This window comes from Acinonyx jubatus, chromosome A1 (assembly GCF_027475565.1).
Source record: "Acinonyx jubatus isolate Ajub_Pintada_27869175 chromosome A1, VMU_Ajub_asm_v1.0, whole genome shotgun sequence".
Taxonomy (NCBI): domain Eukaryota; kingdom Metazoa; phylum Chordata; class Mammalia; order Carnivora; family Felidae; genus Acinonyx; species Acinonyx jubatus.
Window position 1 is genome coordinate 95,427,342 of NC_069380.1, and position 18,749 is coordinate 95,446,090.

Genomic DNA, 18,749 nt, shown 5'->3' on the forward strand with positions numbered 1-18,749 from the left:
GTACAGTCAAGGTACTGGCCAGCCTGCTCTCTTAGGTCAACAGCGCCAGCTGAGCTCCCAAGAGCCTTCATCCAATAATGTGAGGGAACCACACTGGATGTTTAGCTCAGTTGATCACTTAGAGATATCTGTGGCTTAAGCCAGTTTTTGACTGCTTCCATATGGGAAACATTAATTGAGATTAATAAGGCTATGGGGAGAATCTGCTTGTAGGATCATTCAGGATGTTGGCAAAATTTGGTTCTATGTGGCAGTCTGTGGTCCCTGGTTCTTTATACGCTGTCAGCCAGGAAGGCTCTCAGCTCCCTAAGGACACCCTCAGTGCTGGCCATGGTACTCTCTCCATCCTCAAACATGCGATAGCATGTTGCATACTCACACTTTAAAGCTCTCTGATCCCCTCTTATGCTTCAGCTCTTTTGCCTTCAGGTATCGAAAGTTCCCTGCTTCAGAAGCTTATGTGATTAGACTAGCCCTTCAGGAAAATCCAGGATAATCTCCCTATTTTAAGGTTGGCAGCCTTAATTATATTTTGCAAAGTTCCTTTTGTCCTTTAACCTGAAATGTCCGTGGAGTTTAAGGCATGGGCCTTGAGGAGCCAAGGGGTATTATTTGGCCTACCACACCAAATTTCTAATTTTTCCTTGAATACTCTTACTTTGCTCCCAGAAACAAAGACAATCACTGGTGTTTTTTTTTTTTTTTTTTTTTCTTGAAATGACAGGCTCACTTTGTCCATATTCAAGAAAGTATCTATCTGATATCCAAGTTGAAATCATCATTGTGTCCCTGTCGGTTGTACTTTTAAGTAAAAACAGTGATCCATGGAGGGGGGCAAAAAACAGGTAGTTTAGCTCACAACTCAAAAAACACCCAGATGGTTTTCCTTAACATAAATATCATAATGTATTATATAGTACTTTATGCATACTTTCCATTTTGTCACAAATAATAAATAGATGCACACACAAGGATTTTAATATATAAAATACCAGTTTTTGTTACTTCATCAAGGACATTCTTAAATGACATTGGCAGTTTTTAAATCCAAGTGCATGCCAACAAAGCATACCATGACTCCCATTGATGGTGTCAATGCTTTAATTCATGCTAATGAATCAGCAGTCTTGGCCAATATTGCTTGTGCACCATTTATACAAACATCAAAAAATATCTTAAAATTATATAAAAATGGCTTTGACCTTCCAGATGGCCTAAAAGGATCTCAGGAACTCCCAGGTCTGCAAAATGTACTTTGATAACCACTAAACTCCAAAAAAAAAAAAAAAAAAAAAAAAAAAAAAAAAAACCATTTGTTTTTTGTTGTTGTTGTTGTTGTTGTTTTGTTTGTTGGTTTGTTTTGAGAAACCATATGTTTGGCTGTGGTGAAAATTAACCCTGAAATCTAAATAATTTACTATATTAAAGGCTATTTATCACTGATAAAAGTCCACTCCTGGTTTGGGTGATTCACCTGGAGAGCTCTTCTCCATGTAATAATGATGTCTTCTTGAACTGTCTTTCAATTATCTATTGTATTGCTGTACTGTCTCATATCTTTGTGGACTAGCTGGGCTCTGTTGGAGGGTTCTCAGTTAACGTCTCCCATACAGAAGCAGTCAGAACCTGGCTTGAGTTGAAGTTATCTCTAAGCAATCAACAGAACTAGACATCCAACATGGCTCACTCATATCACTGAATGAAGGCTTTTGGGAGCTCAGCTGGGGGCTGCTGACCTGAGGACTTCCAAGTAGCTTTCTTTTCTGGGTAAGCTTCTCACAACATTGAGTTTGGAGATCCCCAGAGGGGTGTCCCAGGAATAAATGTTTTAAGAGAAAGTAAGAAAAATTTGCCTGCCCCTTGAAGACTGGATATAAAGACCGATATTACATTATTTCCACCATAGTATGTTGGTCAAAGCAGTTGCTTGAATCTGACCTGAGTCAAGGGGTAAGGGATATAATCAGGATATTTGTGGCCCTCTTTAACCTATTACTGCTTGAATGAATCCTGAGTAAAAGTAATGTCCACCACACTGTCCTGTGGATACTCACTTGAATATAGTCGCTTTGGCATTGTTGCTGATTACCCTACTGCTAAACTTGTCTATCAGAGCATCCAAATTACATCTGTTTTTGAAGTTAATGGTCCCTGGCATATTCCACTATCATGAACCTTAGAAACTTCCTTGTCTAAAACGCAGGCCTCTTCTTCATGACCTGTTCTTTCAGCACCTTATCTTCCTGCTTCCAGGATATTAGGATATGACTATGCCAGAAGGGGCATTTCAGTCCATGAGCCCCTCCCCAAATTGTTTGATTACATTTACACCCGAAATCTAAGTAACTTAATATACTGATATATTAGTTGACACATTTTAGACCTTGTGCGATAACGTTCTTTCTTTAACGAGCTATAATTGTGGGGGGCAATACATTGGGAAAAACAGAAAAATTCCCACTCTGCTGGACTCTTACCCTCCAAATCTTACCTGATATTTCTGTTACACCTACCCTTCTAATTTGACCTGAGGATTTGGGCAAATCCAAGGGGACTCCTGTCCAATCATTTGCATTTCTGTTTTTCTTTGGCTTTACCACTCAGTTCCAGAAGGTCTTTCTACTTCCCTCTTGTCTTAAAAGAATAGCCCCTAAGTCCCGTCCTTTCTGCTATTACTAATAGTAAAAGCAATCCAGTTTCACCACAACTAGTACTCTCTAGATGAAAGGAAATATTTATAATTTAGAAGGGGAAAAAATCTTTCTCAACAAAGTCTGGGTTTCAAGAATATTGTCTCACTATGATACGCTTCACTAATGCCCTATTTGTTCTAGTTGGCAAACTACAGTGTGCAAGCCAAATCCCGTGTGTGCACCGAATTGAATCAGTTTTTGAATGGTCCAGGAGCTAAGAATAGATTTTATATTTTAAGAATACTGTTAGAGAATACACACAAACAAATGATCGAAGAAACAAACACCCTCGCAAACAAAAACCAACAAAGATGAATCTGAGACAGTTACCTGACTCACAAAGCTTAAAATATCTATTATGGTGTTTTACTGAAAAATGTTTGCCAACTCTTGCTCTGTATGGCATCTTCTCTCCTCCAGAAGTGATGAATGCCTTTGCTCAAATGCTTAGGGAGACACAACGAAGCTTGGTACTTCAATTTAACTAAAGCCATTTAACTTTTTCTCTTAAAAAAAAAATCCCCATTTCTTGCATAAGATCTATTTCAATATCTTACATATATTGAGTGTTCAGTAAATGCTTATTTCATTTCCAGCCCTCTTATCCTCAATGAAGGTGATCAGGAGGGAATGTTTGTGATTTAACTAAGCAAAGAGATTAAAGCGCTTATGTTTTACAAGCTTAGAGTATACTTAATGGTATAAATGGAACTGAACTGTTTAAAAGAACATGGTCAGGGGCGCCTGGGTGGCTTGGTCAGTTAAGCGTCCGACTTCGGCTCAGGTCATGATCTCACAGTCCGTGAGTTCGAGCCCCGCGTCAGGCTCTGTGCCCTCCCTCTCTCTCTGCCCCTCCCCTGTTCATGCTCTCTCTCTCTGTCTCAAAAATAAGTAAACATTAAAAATAAATAAATAAATAAATAAATAAATAAATAAATAAATAAATAAATAAAAGAACATGGTCAGTTTGCTTAGAAACAAGTTGAGCTTGATGTACCCTGCTAGTGACCTCTAAGGGAATCATTTAAAAAAATATATGTATGCAATTTGTACAAGAGTCAAATCATTAGAAAGGAAATCAGAAAGGAGAAAGTGAGAATACCGGAGACCATGAGCACTTTAAGAGTCAGAAAATAAAGGCCAGTCAGAGACAGAACATATAGAACCAAGTACAAGTCTTTCTGGATGCCCAGGAAATAATAAAGAAAGTGACACCAAAAGAATATAAGCAGTTCCCCCAAGATACTTCAGCTAAATATTTGCAGAATCAATGTTCCAAATGTCAAAACTTATGCCTTCCCACTACTAAATGCTGACACGCCTTTACCCAAAACCAACTTGTGTTAGTTTCCTATTTCTGCCTTAACAAAGTAAACTTGACCCTTAAACATCACAGGTTTGAACTACGTAGGTTCGTTTATTCATGTTCCCCTCCCCCACCCCCACCCCCCCACCCCCACCCCCAGTAAATATACTGGAAACATTTTTGGAGATTTGTGACTATTTGAAAAACACTGGCAGACAAACCATGCAGCCCAAAAGAATCAAAAAAAAAAAAAAATGAGAGAGAGGTCATGAATGCATAAAGTATATGTAGATACTACTCTATTTATCATTGACTACCATGAAATACGCTAAAAATCTGCTTATTCAATTTGATATTCTTGTTTGTCTTCCTCTATCTTTATCCCCATGCCTGAATTAAAATAACTGCTCACTCTTTCTCTTTTCTTATTCCCTTTTTCTTCACATGTAGCAGCTGAATCTATTTGAATATTCAGCCAGTGTATCATATTTTTAAGTACTCGTCCATTTATTTCAACATTTACAGCGTCCCTTACAAAGGATTTATCCACATATGCAGACTGCTCATGAGCTATCTGGTCTAAAACAGACCTTTCAGCTTTTCTGTCTTACTCACTCTTCATCATTCTTTCAAATGTGTGTAAGAACCCAAAAGCATCCTTTTATCTGTTTCCTGTATATATAGCTACCTCTCCCAGCATCTTCCTCCTGATCTACAAGTGACCCATAAATATGGAAACCCTGCTTCCTTTTGCTACTTCCCTGTTCAAAAGTCTGTAAAGAGGCTTCACTTCTCAAAGGTATTCAAAACCAATCCTTTAAGTCCAAGTTTACACTCCATTATCAGGACCCACTTTGCCTATGAGTTGAGCTCCATGACTCTGAGGGTGTCTCCTTCTACTGCTGGCAATCCATCTTTAACCTTCTGATCACAACATGCTCATTCCAAACTGAAGGCATTTGTTCCTACATCCACCCTTTCCTGAACTAGCTTCTCTCCTTCTGTGTCTTTACCACAGTCATTTTTATACCTTATGCTCAGGGTTCCTTCAATGCACTGTCATTTTCAGGTAGCGAACTATAAGACACTGCTAGTCAGGAAACAAAGAAACCATACATCTTCGAACAACTTGTCAGTGGTCAGTGGATAAGAACAGGCAAGGAGAGAAAGACAGTATGTTACCCATATACAATGAATAAACATCACAACCCAATGTTAGAAAATTGAAAAATATTAGAATCAATAAATATGGTATTTGAAAAAATGTTTGTTTTGAAAGAGAAGTAGCATGTGCAAAAGTGGGGGAGAGAAAGAGAAGGAGGCGGGGAGAGAGAATCCCAAGCAGGTTCTGCACTGTCAGCCCAGAGCCTGACATGGAGCTCAGTTGCACAAACCTTGAGATCATGACCTGCGCCAAAATCAAGGGTTGAACGCTTAGCCGAATGAGCCACCCAGGTGTCCTGGTAAATATGGTATGCTATTTCCAGTGTTTAGTCCTCTTATCATTAAGCACATATAAGCTTAGATATAGAAACAATGTATTTGACTTTTCCAACGTAAGCCATGCCTTTTACCCCTATGCTTAATGTGTACTTTCCCACATGTTGGGCACATATTAACTGCCAATCAGATGGTCAACTTAGTTGGATAGAACTGAATGTTCTATTGAGAGTTTTAAAGTTTTAGCACTTCATGGTAGAACAATTTTTAAAAATAAAGCAAAATTCATACTTCAGCCAAATTACAGCCAAACTGTGTTTATGTCCAAAAACAGTTTTTACTGATGAGTCAACATCCCGCCGAAGTGAATTTATATCCTCAAGTGCTTTTTACCGATGAGACCGTTAAAAATTGTAATGAGATTGTGCCACCTTAGTCAAACAAGACAGTAATAAATGTAGAGAAACCAAGTTGAATTTAAAAAGCCAATGCCCACTTTAATAAACTGAAAACCAAGAGAGCCAGCAAAAGCATCCACTCCAAGAACGAAATTAAAATGTACCAAACAAGTGAGCCATTCAATCTTCTTTATGGTTCTGTGGCCCAGTTCTACCGACGGATCTCATGCTTCCTCAATCAGTACCTCATCTGCTTAAGTCTCACAATCTGATGATTTGAACTTACTTCCAATCCTAAGGTGTTAGACAACTGATTATCTTCCTGACGTCTACTCTTAAAGCAAAGTCATAAATGCATTCTACCTTCAAGCATAGCATGCAAGGCAACAAGAGGTTCTCCCAGGGAACGTTCCTCATGGTTGTCCCGTTACTTCTCCCAAGTGTCAACAAGGGTAGCCTTTCAAAGGCATTTGAGAGCCTGACCTGGAATAATGCAGTCTGTCTCCAAGAAAATCATCTTTTTTTTTTTAACGTTTATTTATTTTTGAGACAAAGAGAGACAGAGCATGAACGGGGGAGGGTCAGAGAGAGAGGGAGACCCAGAATCCGAAGCAGGCTCCAGGCTCTGAGCTGTCAGCTCAGAGCCCGATGCGGGGCTTGAACTCACGGACTGTGAGATCATGACCTGAGCTGAAGTCGGACGCTTAACTGACTGAGCCACCCACGCACCCCGAGAAAATCATCTTCTATCTCAACGTGTAAGCAGAATAAAGATAAAAGTGCCACAGTGACCCATGTGGCACAGTGTTGGTGAGTCAATGACGAGGTGATGTGACATGGCTGGAAGCAACAAAAGATTCCTCACTCTAAAATTTAAAACAAAACAGAGGGAAAAAAAAAAAAAAAACTAAAAGGGAGTTGTAATTGCTCTGCTGGTGTTAAGAGGTTGCATATGAAAGCACAAAAGGGAGAGGCTCCAGCAAGCACATCAGCTTTCCAAGGATGATACTTCTAAAATGCTTCATAGCTCAGGGGCTCCTGGGTGTCTCAGTCAGTTGAGCGTCAACTGACTCAGGCCATGACCTCATGGTTTGTGAGTTCAAATCCCACATCAGGCTCTGTGCTGACAGCTCAAAGCCTGGAGCCTGCTTTGGATTCCGTGTCTCCCTCACTCTCTGCCCCTCCCCTGCTTGCTTTCTCTCACTCTCTCTCTCAAAAATAAATGAACACAGAGAAAATTAAAATGTTTCACACCACAAAAAATTACCGAGCACATGCATGGATTGCGTGCCAGACAATTAAAACAGGAGCTCATGTAAGTATTGTGTGAACATCACTTTTCTTGTAGGAATATATTGTATATTGTAAACCACACTATTTGAGAAGTACTAAAAGAAAAAAAAGAGACTTAAAATGTTTCCAGGCTAAATGCTTTTTGTTTTTAATTGTAAAACACAGCAAATTCTTGTGTTGATAAAGCACTCGCTTCTTTGCAAATACTTTCATTTTCTACCTACTCGCTGGAAACATCCCTTTGGGAGATGCCTCAGTTTCAAAACTGGTAGCCACATTGTTGTGTAGACATTTTCTCTGCACCACCTTCCTATCACTCTCTTTTAATTCCTCCCCAAACTAAGGAGCCTCACAAGGTCTTAAACAAAGGAAGTTAAAGAAAGACGGTCCTTGAGGCTAAGTGTATCAACCTGCTTGCTTTTTTTAAACACAGAAATTAGTATGTTTTGAGACGTTGCAAAAATCAGCAACCAGCTTACTGCACGTTAAGTGGGTGTAAAATACTATACCTGTGTGAGTAGTTTTTAGCATTTCTTCAGCAAGCCTCTTACATATCCTTCACAAAAACTGAACATTCATAGAGAACGTGAGGTTTGACAGTGATCACCGGAACAGGTAGGAAAGAGAAAAGCTAGCATCTAGGAATCACCTCCAACAAACCCTGCACAGGGTTAATAGACTCCAAAAGCATTGAGCCAGATGCCTCCACTGTACAAGAACTGTGATAGTTTGGAAGTGATTGCCCATTTAATCTGAGGCCATCCAAGTTACGGCACCATATAAGAACCATGATATTACATTTTCCATTTCTGTATTTTCTGCTAAGAGAAACCATCTTGCCTCCTTGGCTCAGCCAGGCGCCCACAGTGCCTGGTTTGCCTGACCCTATGTATGTGAACTGGGGTAAAATCAAAGACAAGGGAGCGTGAAAAAGAGGATTTAAAAGGTGAGAAATTGTTGATACATTAATTCAAGGAATAAAAATGTAGCTAGAAGGCTTGCCTAGCTGTCTCTAACTCTCAAGGAAAGTTAAAAGAGAGGAGAAAAGAAGATGGCTTTAACAGCTACACTTCAAAGAAGACACAGCTAGTTTTAGACCTTAAAGCCTTGGTGAACTTTTTTCATTCCTTTTGTTGTCTACTGGTTACTAGACATTGACAAAGAAAACAAACGAAAAACTCAAAACCATGTTCATTCTTATTCAGTTACTATTTGAGAAGTAGATCGTAGATCATTTGATTTTAGACCCTGCAAAAGAAAGATAGCTATGACCAAAAAAAAAAAAAAAAAAAAAAAAGAGCAGGAGTTTTCTACAGAAGGAGCAATTCTTGTTCATGGTTTGTAAGTAGACAACAAGGAGAACTACGAAGTATACCAGGAAGCCACCCCTAAACCCCTAAGTTATTCTGGAGGGCTGTTTTCAGGACAACCCCTCTTTGTAAATCCAGACGTATCTCAATACAGCTTTAAAAGGGGGAGCAGTTGTGAGATCACAAGAAGAAAGGCGGGGGCGGGGAAGAACACGGGAAGTGTCACAAGGAGCTGGAACCTGCCCACCATTCTCCTGGGAATAGACCACCTCTCCTAAGGGGCTGCCATCTAAGTGAAAACCAAACTCTATCAGAAACAGATTTTTAAGATTCTGATTGCAAGACCTCCACCTGCCAACTGATGAATCCTACCCTCTGGGGAAGAGACTCTGTAATCTCTACCTTTTAAAGGACTCCCAAGTGATCTTGGTAACCAGCTGGTTTAGACCCTATTATTTTATACATATTTAATTCTTAATTGCTTAGATTAGTTTGAATTTATTGCAAGCACCTGAGAAGGATTGACTTGATTCACAGGATTTTTTTTTTTTTAAGTATTTGGTAGAAATCAACAGTGAAGCCATCTGATCCTGGGTTTTTCTTCGATGGAAAGTTTTTGAATAGTGATTCAATCTCTATACCATACCAACTATGGATCTGTTCACGTATTCCCTTTCCTTATGATTTACTTTGGAAACATTGTGTACTTCTAGGAATTTATCCACTTGTTCTGGACTATCCAGTTAGCCTATAGTCTCTTAAAATCCTTCTCATTTTTGTGTTATCATTTGTAATGTTCCTTCATTTCTGATTTTAGTCTTCTCTTGCTCTCACTTAGTTTGGCTAAGGGTTGATCAATTTTGTTTATCTTTTTAAAAAAAAACTCAGTTTTATTGATTTTTTCCCATTGTTTTCCTATTTTCTATTTCATTTATTTTTGCTTTTACTTTTGTTATTTTCTTCCTTCCACTAAGTTTGGCCTTGGTTTGTTATTCTTTTTCCAGCTCATTCAAGTAAGTGTAAAGTTAGGTATTTTATTTGAAACCTTTCTTCTCCTTTGGTGTACTTGTTCATCACTGTGAATGTCTTTCTGTGTATTGATTATGCTGCATCCTTTAAGTGATAGTATTTTTATTCATTTTCATTTGTCTTGAGGTATTCTGAAATTTCTATAAATTGTTTTCTTTTACCAAATAATTGCTCAAAAGTATGTTGTTTCACTTCCACATTTTTGTGAATCTTCAAGATTTCCTTCTGCTCTTGATTTGTTATTTTATCCCACTGTGGTGCAAAAAGATAGAAAATATAACTTTAACCTTAAATTCATTGAGATTTGTTCTGTGAAGTAACATGTGATTTTCCCCAGAGAAGGAATCAGGTACACTTGAGAAAAATGTATATTCTGCTGTTTCAGGTTGAAAAGTTCTTTATATGCCTTTAGTTTCCTTTTTGTTATCTCACCCAATGGGGAGCCATGAGGGAAAGTTATGGCATCTTCCAGCCCAAGCTATTGTCTGTGTTCTCCCACAAGATGCTAGATTGCAGTGGACCCATCTGAGCTCCAAGACTTGCAGAACTGAGATAAATCCTCTGGGGAACCCCTTTGGAAAGTTGGGGAGTTAGACATGCAAAGCAACACTGTCCCTCCTCTGGGAGAAGCTAGGAGCTTCGAGGTCTCTTTCTGATCCTATGGCATTAACTCAGGTAAGGGAATGGTGAGAGAGTGTGCCATATCTCCTTACCAGCTTCAGTGAGTCTGGTTTTCTGTTTTTCCAGAGGGCAAGAGCCTTTCATTTAGTTTCTGAATTTCTCAAAAGGATTTTATCTGTAAATTGTTGTTCAATTAGTGCGTTTGTGGGAGTAAGGATGGCCTGGGGCTTTCTACTTTGCCATTCTTGGGATGTCACTGAGTCTAATTAACTGTTATATATTTAAACGCAAACAACTGTGAGTTGAGATCTATGTTTATGAGACACAGTCCCTGAAGGCTTTCTGAGGGTTTTTATTTCCTTCTCAATAAGGAAGAGGTAGGTTCTGCACAACAAAGGAAACAACAAGCAAAACTAAGACAACCTACTGAATCAGAGAAAATATTTATAAACGATGTATCTTATAAAGGGTTAGTATCCAAAATATATAAAGAACTTATAAAACTCGACACTCCAAAAACTAATAAGCCAATTAAAAATGGGAAGAAGACACGGATAGATACTTTTCCAAAGAAGACATCCAGATGGCCAAAAGATACATGAAAAGATGGTCAACATCACTAATCACCAGGGAAATACAAATCAAAACTACAATGAGATATCATCTCAAAACCTGTCAAAATGGCTAAAAATCCTCAATACAAGAAACAACAGGTATTGCTGAGAATAAAGGAGAAACCTCTTGCACTACTGATGGGAATTTAAACTGGTACAGCCACTCTGGAAAAGAGTATGGCGATTCCTCAAAAAGTTAAAAATAGAACTACCCCATGATCCAGAAATCACACTACTAGTTATTTACCCAAAGAATACAAAATTACTAATTCAAAGGGATACATACACCTAATGTTTACTGCAGCATAATCTACAACAGCCCAATTATGGAAACAGCTGAAGTGTCCATGAACTGATAAATGGATAAAGAAGATGCGATATATATACACAATGGAACATAACTCAGCCATAAAAATAATGAAATCTTGCCATTTGCAATGACATGGATGGAGCTAGAGAGTATTATGCTAAGTGAAATGAGTCAGTCAAAGAAAGACAAATACCGTATTACTTCACTCCTATGGGGAACTGGAGAAACAAAACAAACAAGCAAAGGGAAAAAGAGAGAGAGAGAGAGAGAGAGAGAGGCAAACTAAGAAAGAGACTCTTAACTATAAAGAATAAAGTGAGGGTTACCAGATGGAGGTAAATGGGGAGATGGATTAAATAGGTGATAAGGATTAGGTGCACTTGTGATATGCACTGGGTGTTGTATATAAGTATTGAATCACTAAACTGTACATCTAAAACTATTAATACACTGTATTTTAACTGGCATTTGAATAAAAACTTAAATATGAGGTAAAAAGGAGCTAATTAAAGTGGAGGAAGAGATGAAAAAATGGATAAGAAAAGGAAGTATGTCCTATTGTGATACAGATTATAATTTTGCTTTAAAAGTAGTAAAAAGAACTGATACTGTAGGAAATCAAACGAGGATTAATAAAAGAAGGTATTAGTTGAAAAGGTAACAGAGTCAAGGACAAAAAATAGACATTTAATTAGTAGAGAACTGTAGTTCCTGGAGAAAAGAAAATAACAAGTAGAGTAGACATCAACAATAAAGCAAACAAAAAATAAGAGAACTCAAACTATGGCATGTCTTAAAATCAAAAGGGGCCACTTAATACCACAATTAACAGAAAGGAACCCCGTATCTAGACATTGCATGATTAATATATTTTTTGATGTGTCCTTGAGTGGGGGAGGGGCAGAAGGAAGGGAGAGAGAGAATCCTAAGCAGGATCCATGCCCAACAGGGAGTCTGAGGTGAGGCTCCATCTCACAACCATGAGATCATGACCTGAGCCAAAATCAAGAGTTGGACACTAAAGTTATTCCAAGAATGTATAGGAAGAAAATGTTACCTACAATGAAGGGTTCCATACCAGGAAACACTGGGGATATTTTATAGACCTCTGAAAGCAGAAACGAGTTCCTCAAATGTTTTACACAAGCATGTCTCATCTAAGAACACAAATGTATGATTCTGGAATGTCTCAGAAAATACACCACTGTGCATATGAATTCCTCAAGTTATAATCCAGGAAAGCAACCAATGAATAATAATATTCTCAAAAATTGAGAAGTTATGGAATAAAGATTTAATTATAAGCATTGTAAGAAGTTAAAATATTAAGCCTAGGTATTGAAATAGCGTTAAAAATCAAAGGCAACTAACTATTCAATAATAACAAACTGTATCTAAAATCCTAGATTATGTCAACTTTGAAAGTTAAAATAAAGCTTCCTGATTAAATCTTGAATTAGAGAAGGTCAAGAAAATTATTTTATTGTTTAATACTGTTTTATTTAGATAAAACTGAAATGTAATAAACTGCACATATTTAAAAGGATAGAAATTAATAAGTTTGGACCTTGAATATGACTTTGAAACTATCACTACAATCAAGATAATGAGCCATCATCTCTGAGAAACTCATTTTATACACTTGTAAATATAACCTGAGCCCCTCCTATCCCCTCCTTACTCTAACTATAGATTTACACTTTTAACATTTCATATCAATACAGTCATACTGTATTTTTATTTTTGAGATTCATTCATGTTGTAGTGTGCATTAGTAGTTTATTTATTTTGCTTATTGTATGCATATATCATAATTTATGTGTCCATTTACCTGTTGATAAATTTTAAAAGGTTGATGAAAGACATGAACAGACATTTCTCCAAAGATGGCCTACCTATGGTGAACAGATACATGAAAATATACTCGACATCACTAATCATCAGGGAAATGTCCATCAAAACCACAATGAGATATCACCTCACACTGGTCAGAAGAGCTAAAATCAAAAGCTCAAGAAACAACTATTGGTGAAGATATGGAGAAAAAGGAACCTTCACAAACTGATGAAAATGCAAACTGGTGTGGTCACTCTGGAATACAGTATAGAGGTTCCTCAAAAAATTAAAAATATAACTACACTGTGCCCAGTAATCCCACCACTGTGTATGTATCCACACTAATTCAAAGAGGTAGATGCATCCCTATGCTAACTGAAGCATTATTTATAATAGACAAAGTATGGAAGCAGCCTAAGGGTCCACCAACTGACAAATGCATGAAGAACATGTGATATATATCTATAACGGAACGTTATTCAGCCATAAACAAAGAATGAGATCTTGCCATTTGCAACAAGGTGGATGCATCTAGAAAGTATAACGCCCACTGAAATAAGTCTGTCAGAGAAAGACAAATACAAATGATTTCATTCATAGGTAATTTAAGAAGCAAAACAAATGAGCAAAGGGAAGAGACAGAGAGAGCCAAATCAAGAAACAGACTCTTAACCATAGAGAACAAACCGATGGCCACCAGAGGGGGGTGGGTGGAGGAATTGGTGAAATAAGTGAAGGGGATTAAAAGTACGCTTACCTTGATGAGCCCAGAATAATATATGCAATCGTTGAAGTGCTATGTTGTACATCCAAAATGAATATAAAACTATATAGTAACTACATCTGAATTGAAATTAATTTAAAAAATGAAGGAAGATGTAACATTTGATTTATGTGTGACACACTGTGTTCCAGGTTTCAAATATTCATGATTCAATCTTACCCTATTTAATTTTGGTAAAATGTGTATTTTAGAATAGATTTTACACATATGTAAAATTTTATTTAGTCATTTTCCTATTTAGCATATTTATTACTGTATAAAGGCACTATACGATCAATGAAGAAAATGTGGAACAAAACTATAGCTGTGAATTCGGATACTAATTTATGATAGTGCTTACTCTGGAATATTTCCTTTCAAAGGGGTTCATAGGTACGTTAGTTTTTTCTAGAATTTTTCCACTCTGAACTGAAAAGAATTTTTTATGTAAACCCATACCAACACCCTCGAGGAGAATAAAAATACTCCTGGAATGTAGAGTAAAATTTAATGCTACCCAAGAACATTTTGAAATAATGGTAAGATCATTACAAATGGACAGACTCTATGACTCCCTTTTTAAAAGATTATATAATGCTGGGACAAATAACCATCCTGATAGGGTACAAGAAAATATATGTATTTGTGAGGATAATCATCCTTGCCTCAAGGAAGTACAGATGTTAATCACATGTAAACACAATAAATAAGTAATTACAAATTGTGTTAATTGCTATGAGGCTAACTCACAGGTAACGGAGAACAGCCAGGAATTTCAACTTCCAATAGTGTCATACATAAACTGAGAATTGCACATCAGCAAAACACGTCCTTGTTGCTCATGGCTCTCAAAACATAGACAAAGTCTATGTGATTTGACAAAATATGTTAAAAATGCCACACACGAAGGAGACTCAGGGACGATAGGAGAGTAGGAGGTTCTGAGCTCACCTCCTTCCACAGATATACCAGGGCTACAACTATATATACTGCAACTTTTTGAAAACAACCTAAAGACTAGTAGAATCGTGTTCCCACAGCCAACGATATACAGAGACTCACATCAAGAGGTGTAGGAGGGGAACCAAACTCCTGCAGGGAAACCCACAAGTGGGAGAGATATCAGAGGTGAAGAGGTCCTACCAGAGGAGCAAGGGGATCAAGCCTCAGAATGGACAACCCTCAACCCCACAGTCCTGGGGATCTGAACCAGAAATGTGAGCACCCTTAATGTCTGGCTTTCAAAATCGGTGAGGCTTAACTCTGGGAGCCTTCAAAACCAGCTGAGCTTAACTTCAGAAGACCCAGTTAGCTACAGGAAACCAAGATTCCACTCTTCAAGGGCCGATACACTACACTCACTAGGTCCAAGACTCAACACAGGGACAGCAGTTTGAAAGCACCACTAGTACATGAAAAGATTTACTCATTAATTTTAGAGTGAGCACCAGATGGGTAGGGATGGTAGAAACTTTTACCAGGGTGGGTCCCATTTTTCATGCCTTCCTTCAGCCTAGTTGGTCAGATGCTGGGAGGAACCAGTTCTAACATTCCCCAATCTACCTGACAGCACTGTTCACTCACCCTGGTGTTCTCCTGTGGAGCTACCCCAACAGGGTGCCTTTCCAAATGGACTCCCACCCTACCTAACCCAGGAGACAACCTTGGCTGAGACCAGCATCCCTCCAAAACAACTCCTGTCCCAGGGAGGGTAGGCGGCCCCACCCACTGGCAAACCTACAACAGTTACTGCCAGGCCCCTCAGCCAGCTATGCTAAAGGCTGACATCACCCACCAGAGGACAGCAACTGCTATAGCCAGGCTTTTCAGCCAGCTGCCTTAGGGCCAGGCCTGCTAGCTAGTGCATCCTTAGCAGTTGTGGCCCAGCCACAACAGGAGGGCACATGCACCCCACACAGGGGACACCCCTGGAGCACCAGTTTCTGGAGACCAGGGGGGATTGTGCTACTGGGCGCCACAGAATGCCTTCCAACAAACCCACTACTTTCACCACCAGGAGACGTAGGTGACCTACCTAATATCTAACAATCACAGAAAGTCAAACAAAATGAGGAGAAAAAGGAATATGCTCAAAATACACACACACACACACACACACACACACACACACACACACACCCTTTAAAAAATTAACTAAAAAAAAAAAACAAGGATAAGCAATCTACCTGATAAAGAGATCAAAGTAATGGTCCTAAAAATGCTCACATCATTTGGGAGTGAATTAACTCAATGAAAACTTTAACATAGAGATAGAAGAAAATACATAAACAAGAATGAAAGTTTAAGAATACAATAATTGAAATTAAAAAAAAAAACACACTACAAGGGGGTATTCAGTTTTAAATGCCCCCTCTCTGGAAAAAGAGTTTTCATACTATTTTTCCTTTCTGGTCTTATATTCTAATAAACTTCTGCCTGCTCACCGCCCCCGCCCCCCCCCCAACACACACACACACACACACACACACACACACACACTACAAGGAAAAAACACTAGACTAAAGGAGGCAGAAGAATGAGTCAGCAATCTGAAAATAGGGTAATGGAAAACAGCCAAGGTGAACAGCCAAACAAAGAATTTAAAAAATGAGGATAGGCTGAAACATCCAAGGAAAATCAAGCGTACTAACATTTGCATTATAGGAGTCCAACAGGAGAACAGAATGAAAAAGGGACAGAAAACTTCTATGAAGAAATGATAGCTGAAAACTTCCCTCATCAGGTGAAAGAAGCAGATATCCAGTTCCAAGAAGCACCGAGAACCTGTAAAGATGAACCCAAGAAGGTCCATATTAAGACACATAATAATTAAAATGGCAAAAGGGAGAGAGAGAGAGGGAGAGGGAGAGGGAGAGGGAGAGAGGGAGAGAGGGAGGGAGAGAGGGAGGGAGGAAGGGAGGGAGGGAGAGAGAGAGGGAGGAAGGGAGAGGGAGAGGGAGAGGGAGAGGGAGAGGGAGAGGGAGAGGGAGAGAGGGAGAGAGGGAGGGAGGGAGGGAGGGAGGGAGGAAGGGAGGGAGGGAGGGAGGGAGGGAGGGAGGGAGGGAGGAAGGGAGAGGGAGAGGGAGAGGGAGAGGGAGAGGGAGAGGGAGAGGGAGAGGGAGAGGGAGAGGGAGAGGGAGAGAGGGAGAGAGAAAATATTAAAAACAGCAGGGGAAAAGCAAATAGTTACCAACAAGGGAAACCACATAAAGCTATCAACAAATTTTCAGCAGAAACTTTGCAGGCCTGAAAGAAGTAGTAAGGTATGTTCAAAGTGCTAAAAATAACCTGCAACCAAAAGTCCTCTACCCATGAGGCTATCATTCGGAATTGAAGAAGAGAGAGAAAGAATTTTCAAGACAAACAAAAGTTAAAGGAGTTCATTACCAGTAAACCAGCCTTACGAGAAACATTAAAGGGACTTTTATAGCAGAAAAGGCCATAACTAGAATTAAGAAAATTATAAAAGAAAAATTTTCACTGGTAAAAGCAAACATATACTAAATGTACTAGATCAATTAGTTATAAATAAGCTATGAAGATTAAAAGACACAAGTAGTAATATCAATTATGTCTGTAAAAATTAGTTAAGGCAGACACAAAAAGACATAAAGTATGACATCATATAAATAAAATGTATAGTGGAAAGTAAAAATGTAGTACTTTCAGAATGTGTTCAAACTTAAGCAACCATAAACTTAATACAGACTGCTTAATGCATACATAGGATGCTACATATGAACCTCACAGGAACCACAAACCATACAACTATAGAAAAACTACACAAAAAACAGAAAGGAATTCAGGCTTCACTCAAAAGAAAGTCAATAAATCTCAACGAAAGCGAGTATGAGAAAAAGAAAGGATCGGAGAACTACTAAAACAACCAGAAAACAAACAAAATGATAATATATACATACCTATAAATAATTACTTTAAATATAAATGGAATAAATGCTTCAATATAAAGACACAGTGTGACCGCATGAATCAAAAAACAAGATCCATCTGTATGCTGTCAATAAGAGATTCACTTCAGACTAAAGACACATAGGCTAAAAGTGAAGAAACGGAAAACGATATTCCATGCAAATAGAATGTAATAAAAGCTGGGAAAGCCATACTATTATCAGACAAAATAGACATTAAAATAAATACTGTAACAAGAGACAAAGAAGGCCATTACATAATGATAAAGGAATCATTCCAACAAGAGGATACAACAGTTGTAAATATTTATGTACCCAGCACAGAGGTACCAAAATACTGAAATGGAGAAATTGACAGTATTACAGTAACAGTAGGGGAATTTAACACCCCCACTTACATCAACGGATGGATCATCCAGACCAACAAGGAAACAGAAACTTTGAATGACACATGATGTGGCTTTGAAAGACTCAAATGTTCAACATATACATAAAAAAATATTCATTTCCACTCATCAGGGAAAATGCAAATCAAAACCACAACGAGATGTTACCTTATACCAGTTCTCATGGCAAGTAACAAAAAGAAAAGGAATAACAAGTGTTGCTGATAATGTGGAGAAAAGGGACCCTTGTGCACTGTTGGTGGAATGTACATTGGTGCAACCACACTGACAAGTAGTATGGTGGCACCTCAAATATTAAAAAGAGGGGGTGCCTGCGTGGCTCAGTCAGTTAAGCATCTGGCTTCAGCTCAGGTCAGGATCTCACAGTTCGTCGGTTTGAGCCCACATCAGGCTCTGTGCTGACAGCTCAGAGCCTGGAGCCTGCTTCAGATTCTGTCTCCCTCTGTGCTCCTCCCCAGCTCATTCTCTCTCTCTCTCTCTCTCTCAAAAATAAACAGACATTAAATTTTTGTTTAAATTACAAATAGAAATACCATATGCTCCAGTAATTCCACTACTGGTATTTACCCAAAGGAGGAAAAAAAAAACCTCACTGAGTCAAAAAAAAAAAAAAAATACATGCACCCTGTTTATTGCAACATTATTTACAATAGCCAAGATATGGAAGCATCCATTTATAGATGAATGAATAAAGAAGATGTTGGAGATATATATTTATTTATTTATTTATTTATTTATTTATTTATTTATTTATTTATTTAGATAGATAGATAGATAGAGTGGAACATTAGTTAGCCAAT

At 38.3% G+C, this 18,749-nt stretch overlaps 1 long non-coding RNA gene across 3 annotated transcripts in view; it reads left to right on the top strand.

Moving 5' to 3' along the window:
• Nucleotides 1-8,632: 8,632 nt before the first annotated feature.
• The window catches only part of LOC128314962 (uncharacterized), a 37,313-nt gene continuing 27,196 nt past the window's right edge, over nt 8,633-18,749 (top strand). For 2 of the 3 annotated variants that reach the window (XR_008297320.1, XR_008297322.1), the window contains exons 1-2: nt 8,633-8,869; nt 9,972-10,144. This is a non-coding gene — a long non-coding RNA (uncharacterized LOC128314962). Of the gene's footprint in view, nt 9,106-9,971; nt 10,145-18,749 lie in introns of all 3 variants that reach the window. The other variant, XR_008297321.1, reaches the window with a different exon arrangement.